This window comes from Mesoplodon mirus, assembly GCF_964341445.2.
Source record: "Mesoplodon mirus genome assembly, chromosome: 3".
Classification (NCBI taxonomy): Eukaryota; Metazoa; Chordata; class Mammalia; order Artiodactyla; family Ziphiidae; genus Mesoplodon; species Mesoplodon mirus.
Genome location: NC_138978.1, coordinates 122,008,144 through 122,017,062, shown reverse-complemented (window position 1 = coordinate 122,017,062; position 8,919 = coordinate 122,008,144). Strand labels below are relative to the sequence as shown.

At 35.4% G+C, this 8,919-nt stretch overlaps 1 pseudogene across 1 annotated transcript; it reads left to right on the top strand.

Moving 5' to 3' along the window:
• Window positions 1-1,490: 1,490 nt before the first annotated feature.
• Window positions 1,491-2,460, top strand: LOC309799215 (olfactory receptor 10T2-like; annotated as a pseudogene). Its single transcript has one exon. The product of its transcript is annotated as an olfactory receptor 10T2-like (transcript).
• Window positions 2,461-8,919: the final 6,459 nt, after the last annotated feature.

Sequence of the window (8,919 nt, the reverse complement as noted above, 5' to 3'; positions counted from 1 at the left end):
CTTCTAATTCTGATTGAATTGTTAGCATTTTCTACATATATGATTGTACCATCTGCAAATAGAAATAAGTTAACTTTTCTCATTCTGATTTGGATGCTTTTTATTTCTTTTTCTTGTCTAATTGTTCTGACTAGGACTTCTAGTACTATGCTGATTAGGAGTGATGAGAGTGGGAACCCTCCCTACTGTATCCAGTTTTAGAGAAATACTTTCAATTTTCTCCTACCGATTATGATTTAGCTGTTGGCTTTTCATGTATAAACTTTACTGTGTTAAGGTAAGTTCTTTAGAGAGAGTTTTAATCATTACTGGATGTTGAATTTTGTCAAACACTTTGTCTACATCTATAGATTTTATCATGCATTTTATTTTATTTTATTAATGTGGTATAGTACATTGATTGGTTTGTATATCTTCAACCATCCTTGCATCCAAAGAATAATATGTAATAAATTTAACGTTCTCTTATATTTATCAATAATTTCCTAATATTTTGTTGAGGATTTTTGCATCTATGTTCATCAGGGATGTTGGCCTGCAGTTTGTTTGTTTTGTCTTAATATGGCCTTGGTATAAGGGTGATGTTAGCCTCATAATTTGAGTTTGGAAGTGTTCTTTCTTCTTTGATTTTTTAGAAGAGTTTAATAAGGATTGGTATTAATTCTTTGCATGTTTGGTAGAATTCACCCATGAAACCATCTGGTCCTGGACTTTTCTTTGTTGGGAGATTTTTGATTACTGATAAATCTCTTTATCTGTTAATTGTCTGTTTAAGCTTTCTATTTCTTCTTGATACAGTTTTGATAGATTAATATTTCTAGAAATTTGTTCATTTCTTCTAAATTATCCAATTTATAGGTGCACAATTGTTGATAATATTCATTTATGTCCCTTTTTAAATTCTGAGGCATACATCATAATATCTTCTCTCTCATTTTTTATTTCAGTCTTCTCTTTCATTCTACTTAGTTTAGCTAAGACTTTGTCAATTTTGTTTATTTTTTCAAAAAAAAACAGCTTTTAGTTTTATTGATATTTTATGTTCTTTTTCTAGTTTATATTTGATTGATTTCTTCTCTAATTCATCATTTTACTCCTTCTGTTAAGTTTAGGTGAACTCATGTCAATTAAGCAAATGGTTTAAATTTTTTAAGCTTCAGTTTCTTCTTCCATAAAATGGCAGGATTGGATGAGATGAGCTTGAAATCACTTACTGATTTAATGAACTTTATATGACTTTACTGTGCAAATAAGAATACAAAGAATGAAAACAACTTACAAAAATAAATTTCTTCAGATATCATTGAATTAGGATATTACTTACATCACTACTCATCATGCCTCCTGTTTTCCCCTCATTCCATGATCAATGTGCTTAACTCGTTACTCATTTTTTCATACCAGTATTATTAGCTTTGTACAGAAACATATTTGTGGTTTCCATGGCAGCATTCCACTTTTGTCAAATTCTTTCTGTTCTGAATGTTAGGATGTCTGAGTCAGAACACCAGTGCCTACTAGAGAGACAGAACCAGAATATGATCACTGAGTCCAACATTATAGGATTCTCAAACCTGGCATATCTGCAAATCTTTCTCTTCTTTATTTTCCTCCTGGACTACCTGACCATTCTGATGGCCAATTCAACCATCATGACTGTCATTCATCTGAATTGGGCTTTGCACATCTCTATGTACTTCTTTCTCTTTGGCCTCTCCTGCTTTGAAATCTGCTATACATTTGTCATTGTACCAAAATGCTGAACAAGGGCTTTCCACAAGTCTGACTATTTGTTTCTCTGGGTATGTTTCCCAGCTCTATTTCTCTGTGGGCTTGGCTTGAACCAACTGTTTCCTAATTGCTGTGATGAGCTATGATTGCTATGTTGCCATCTGCAACCCTTTCAACTATACACTCATTGTCAGCTGAGCCACCTGCATGCAGTTGGTTTTAGCCTCAGGCTTCTGTGGTTTCCTGATCTCTGTGGTTACCAACGTCCTGGTTTTTAGTGTACCCTTCACTGCCTCCAACTGAATCAACCACTTTTTCTGTGATATTTCCCCTGTCATAAAACTGGGCTGCACAGACACCAACCAGAAGGAGATGGTTATCTTCTTCCTCAACATTCTGGTATTGCTGGTTCCCTTAGTGTTGATCTTCATCTCCTATGTCTTCATTGTTTCCACCACCCTCAAGATCTCCTCAGTGGAGGGACAGCATAAGGCCTTTGCTGCCTGTGTCTCCCAAATCACTGTGGTTATTTTCCACTATGGCTTTACTTCCTTTATGTACTTGAGGCCCACATCCCTTTTCTCCTCCTATAAGGAACAGCTTGTGGCAGTGACCTATACAGTGATCACCCCACTATTCAACCCCCTAATCTGCACACTGAGGAATAAAGAAGTGAAGACGGCTCTGAGAATGGTTCTCAGTAGATATTTATTTCCCAAAACTATATGAGTGAGTCAATATGTCAGGGAGGTTATATTCAGTAAAGTGTCCTAGATAAAACTTCAATTCTATAAACAAATTGATTTTTTAATAAAAAAATAGAAGTAAAGCCTTCAAGTCACCTTAATCTTTTTTTATTGGAAAGTCCTTCTGACTGGAGTGGCCAAGACAGTGGATTAGGGAGACTGAGCTCAACTCCTCCCACAGACACACCAAAATCACAACTATTTACAGACCAACTATTGATGAGAAAGACTGGAAGGCTAGCAGAAAAGATCTTCTACAACTAAAGGTATAAAGAAGGACCCACAACAAGAGGAATAGGAGGGGCAGAGATGCGGTATAGTAACAACCCATAACCCTGAGTGGGCAATCCACAAACAGAGGATAATTGCAATTCTTATGGAGAATCTCTGCACCTGGAAGATGACACCCAAGAAGGTTTGGCTTTGAAAACCAGAAGGGCTTACTTTTGGGAGAGCCAGAGGGCTGTACAAAGCGGAGATTTCACTCTTAAAGAGCACACACAAAATCTCACACACTCCAGGACCCATTGAGGAGGCAGTAATTTGAAATGACCCTGGGTCAAACCCACCTGCTGATCTTGGAGAGTCTCCTGGAGAGGCAGGAGGCAGCTAGTGCTCAACCTGGGGACATAGTAACTAGCAGAAGCCATTTGTGGGAGCTCACTCTACCATGAGGACACTCATGCTGGCAAGTGATATTTTAGAATCCTCCCTCTAGCTTATCAACACCAGGACTTGGTCACCCACAAGACTGTACTGTGAAGTCACAGGTCAAACAGTTAGCCAGGAAGGGACACAGGCCCATGCATTAGCATGCTGGGTCCTAAGGGACCCTGTCCTGACCACCAGAGGGCCCAGGACCCAATCTCACCTACCAGTGAGTCTGACATCAACTTAAGGATGCCCAGGACCCTCAAACAGAGACCTTGGAACACAGATCCTCCCACCAGTGGGCCATCACTAGCCCCAGGATCAGCCTCACCCACCTGTAAGGGGCACCAGCTCTGGTTCCCAGGCCCTGCAGCCAGAGACATCATGTTTACAATTATATCAAAAAGAATAAAATACCCAGGAATAAATCTAACTAAGGGGGTAAAAGACTTGTACTCAGCAATCTATAAGACAATGTTGAAAGAAATTGAAGATCACACAAATAGATAGAAAGTTATACATACTCTTGAATTGGAAGACTTAATATTGTTAAAATGGCCATACTTCCCCACACAATCTACGGATTAATGCAATCCCTATCAATGGCATTTTTCACAGAACCAATGGCATTTTTCACAGAACTAGAACAAATAATTGTAAAAATTTTAAGGAAACACAAAAGACCCTGAATAGCCAAAACAATCTTGGGGAAGGAGAACAAAACAGAATGTATCACACTCCCTGATTTCAAACTATACTACAAAGCTGCTGTAGTCAAAACATTATGACATTGGAACAGAAACAGACTCATAGATCAATGGAACATAATAGAGGCCCCAGAAATGAACACATATTTATATGGGCAATTAATCTACGACAAATGAGGTAAGAATATGTAGAGGGGAAAAGACAGCCTCTTCAATAAATAGTGTTAGAAACACTGGACTGCTACATGCAAAATAATCAAATGACTACTTTCTCACACTGTACACAAAAATAAACTCAAAATGGAACAAAGTCTTAGATGTATGACCTGAAACCATGAAACTTCTAGAAGAAATTATAGGCATTACTCTCTTTGGCATTGGTCTATTAATATTTTTTGGACATGTCTCATCAAGCAAAGGGCAACAAAAGTGATTATAAACAAATGGAACTACATCAAACTAAAAAGTTTTGCACAGCAAAAAAAAAAAAAACAACAACAACAAGAAAAACAAGTTATCAACAAAATGGAAAGAGCATCTATGAAATGGGAGAAGATATGTGGAAATGATATATCCAACAAGGGGTTAGTATCTAAAATAAAAAAAGAACTCATGCAACTCAACATCAAAAAACAAAGCAATGCATTAAAAGGTGAACAGAGGATCTGAATAGACATTTTTCCAAAGAAGACAAACAGATGGATAACAGGTACATGACAAGATGTTCAACATCACTAATCAACAGGGAAATGCAAATTAAGACCAAAATAACATACCACTTCATGCCTGTCAGCATTGCTATTATTAAAAAAATAAAATAAAATAAAGACAGAAAAGAAAATAACAAGTGTTGGTGAGGGTGTGAAGAAGAAAAGAAGCCCTAATACACTACTGGTGGGAATGTAAATTGACACAACCCCTATGGAAAACAGTACAGAGATTTCTCAAAAAATTAAAAATAAAACTACTATATGATCCATCAATTCCACTCCTGAGTATTTAACTGAAGAAAATAAAAACACTACTTTGAATGGATATATGCACCCCTATGCTCATTACAGCTTTGTTTATAATATCTGGGATATAGAAGCAACCCAAATGTCTATTGATAGACGAATGGGTAAAGAAGACTTAATATATATGCATATATATACAACTGAATATTACTCAGCCATAAAAAATAATGAAATCTTGCTATTTGCAACAACATGGGTGGACCTACAGGGTGTTACGGTAAGTGAAATAAGTCAGCTAGAGAAAGACAAATATGGTCTGATTTCACTTATATGTAGAATATAAAATAAAAAAAAATGAACAAACATAACCAAATAGAAACAGTCATATATAGAGAGAATAAACTGGTAGTTACTAGAAGGGACAAAGTGAGGGGTTGGGCAAAATAGGTGAATGGGATTTAGAGGTACAAACTTCCAATTATAAAATAAATAAGTCATGAGGATGTAATGCACAGCAGAGGGAATATAGTCAATAGTATTATAATAATTTTGTATGGTGACAGTTTGTTACTAGACCTAATGTGGTGATCAATTCATAAAGTATATAAATGTTGAATCACTGTGTTGTATACCTGAAACTAATATAATATTGTATATAAACTATGCTTTAATAAAAAAGAAAATATTATTAGGGACATAGAAATTTCATAAAAATATAAAGATAAGTAAGAATTAATAAATGAAATGCATTTGTTAAATCACCTGATAAAGTCAATAATATAAAAATAAATTATATTTCTGAGTTTCAGCAGAAAAGAAAATCGCTATGTCTAGGAATATGAAGTATGGAAATACAAAAGAACAAGAAAGGCCAAGTAATCTTAAAGAAGCACAAACCTAGATGAATTATAGTTCCCAATATAAAATATATAAGAAATTCATATGAAAAAGAGAGTACAGCATTGGTGCAAGTATACATACCTTGAGCAATGAAACAAAAAAGATAATTCAGAAATAAACCAATACATATATATTCATCTGATCATGACAAGAATGACACTGAAGTTCAAGTGCATCCTCCTCCCACATCCAGTATAAAAAAATGATCTTTATGAAAAATAGTACAAGGACAAATGGATATCCACAAGAGAAAAAACAATTAATCTTTACCTCTATCTCATATCATACACAAAAATCAATTCTATGTGGATATTAGAACTAAATGTTTAAGGGTAAGCAATAAACATTTTCGAATAGTTTAAAAAATTATGATCTTGTGGAGGCAAAAATTATTTAAACAGCATACCAAAGCGTTACTCAGAAAGCATAAGATTGATAAATTACACTTCATTAAAATTAAGAATACTTGTTTATCAAATGACACCTTAAGAGAATGAAATGCAATTTTCAGAGCCAGAATATGTGAAATGCACATGACTAATTAAATAAGAATTTATAGAATGTTTGTAATTTTCTGTTAATCAATAAGGAAAAGAGATATTCCCCCATTTTTAGTGTGCAAAATATTGAACATGACTCTCAAAAAGGAGGAAATCCAATTGGATGATAAACTTGTGAAAAGGTGTTCAATTTCATTAGTATCATGAAAATGCAAGTGTGATTACCCACACATACCAGGGTGTCTCAAATGAAAATGAGTTGCAATATTATTTCAGGCTGAGGTTTATCTTCCTAATTGACCAAGAGGAAAAATCTAGAGGATGTGGAGGGAGAATAACTGAGGAAAGGAGAGCATATTTGACTCTCACCCAATGTTGCAACTGTGGAGCAACTGGAAGTCGCATACAATACTGGCCGGAGTATAAACTGGTCCAACCACTTTGAAAACCTGTTTGGCAGAGTCTAGCATATGGAATATATGCATATTCTCATTTGATATTTGCTGTGTGACAAAACACTTCAAAGCACAGTAGGTAAGAGTCTTGCTTGTCTTTTTGTGACTGGCTTATTTCACTTAGGAAAAGGGAAATTGTTGTTTATGGAGTTTCAGATTTGCAAGATGAAAAAGTTCTGAAGATCTGTTTATAACATAATGAATATACTCAACACTACTGAACTGTACACTTAAGTGGTGAAATGTAAATTTTATATAAAGTGTTTTGTTTTGTTTTGTTTAACCACAATAATATATATATATATTCTTTTTTAACATCCTTATTGGAGTATAATTGATTTACAAGGTTGTCTTAGTTGCTGCTGCATAACAAAGTGAATCAGCTCTAAATGTACATATATCCGCATATCTCCTCCATGGTGCGTGTCCCTCCCACTCTCCCTATCCCATCCATCTAGGTGGACACAAAACACCAAGCTGATCTTCCTGCTCTATGCAGCTGCTTCCCACTAGCTATCTATTTTACATTTGGTAGTGTATATATGTCCATGCCACTCTCTCACTTCGTCCCAGCTTACACGTCCCATTCCCTGTGTCCTCAAGTGCATTCTCTACGTCTGCATCTTTTTATTTCTGTCCTGCCCCTAGGTTCTTCAGAACCATTTTTTCCCATATATATGTGTTAGCATACGGTATTTGTTTTTCTCTTTCTGATTAATTCACTCTGTATGACACTCTCTAGGTCCATCCACCTCATTACAAATAACTCAATTTCATTTCTTTATATGGTTGAGTAATATTCCATTGTATACATGTGTCACACCTTCTTTATCCATTCATCTGTCGATGGAAACTTAGGTTGATTCCATGTCCTGGTTATTATAAATAGAGCTGCAATGAAAATTGTGGTACATGGCTCTTTTTGAATTGTGGTATTCTCAGGATATATGCTCAGTAGTGGGATTACTGGGTCATATGGTAGCTCTATTTTTAGCTTTTTAAGGGACCTCCATGCTGTTCTCCATAGTGGTTGTACCAATTTACATTGTCACCAGCAGCGCAAGAGTGTTCCCTTTTCTCCACACCCTCTCCAGCATTTATTGTTTCTAGATTTTTTGATGACGACCATTCTTACTGATGTGAGATGACACCTCATTGTAGTTTTGATTTGCATTTCTCTAATGATTAGTGATGTTGAACATCCTTTCATGTGTTTGTTGGCAACCTGTATATCTTCTTTGGAGAAATGTCTATCTAGGTCTTCTGCCCATTTTTGGATTGGGTTGTTTGTTTTTTTGATATTGAGCTGCATGAGCTGCCTGTATATTTTGGAGATTACTCTTTTGTCAGTTGCTTCATTTGCAAAGATATTCTCCCACTCTGAGGGTTGTCTTTTCGCCTTCTTTATGGTTTCCTTTGCAGTGCAAAAGAGGTTAAGTTTCATTAGGTCCCATTTGTTTATTTTTGTTTTTATTTCCATTTCTCTAGGAGGTGGGTCAAAAGGGATCTTGCTGTGATGTATGTCATAGAGTGTTCTTCCTATGTTTTCCTCTAAGAGTTTTATAGTGTCTGGCCTTATATTTAGGTCTTTAATCCATTTTGAGTATATTTTTGTGTATGGTGTTAGGAAGTGTTCTAATTACATTCTTTTACATGTAGTTGTCCAGTTTTCCCAGCATCATTTATTGCATAGGCTATCTTTTCTCCATTTTACATTCTTGCGTCCTTTATCAAACCTAAGGTGAACATATGTGCATGGGTTTATCTCTGGGCTTTCTATTCTGTTCTACAGATCCATATTTCTGCTTTTGTGCCAGTACAATACTATCTTGATTACTGTAGCTTTGTAGTATAGTCTGAACTCAGGGAGCCTGATTCCTCCATCTCTGTATTTCTTTCTAAAGATTGCTTTGGTGATTCAGGGTCTTTTGTGTTTCCATACAAATTGTGATTTTTTTGATCTAGTTCTGTGAAAAATGCCATTGGTAGTTTGATAGGGATTGCATTGAATCTATAGATTACTTTGGGTAGTATAGTCATTTTCACAATGTTTATTCTTCCAATCCAAGAACATGGTATATCTCTCCATCTGTTTGTATCATCTTTAATTTCTTTCATCAGTGTCTTATAGTTTTCTGCAAACAGGTTTTTTGTCTCCATAGGTAGGTTTATTCCTAGGTATTTTATTCTTTTTGTTGCAATGGTAAAAGGGAGAGTTTCATTAATTTCTCTTTCAGATTTTTCATCATTAGTGTATAGGAATGCTAGAGATT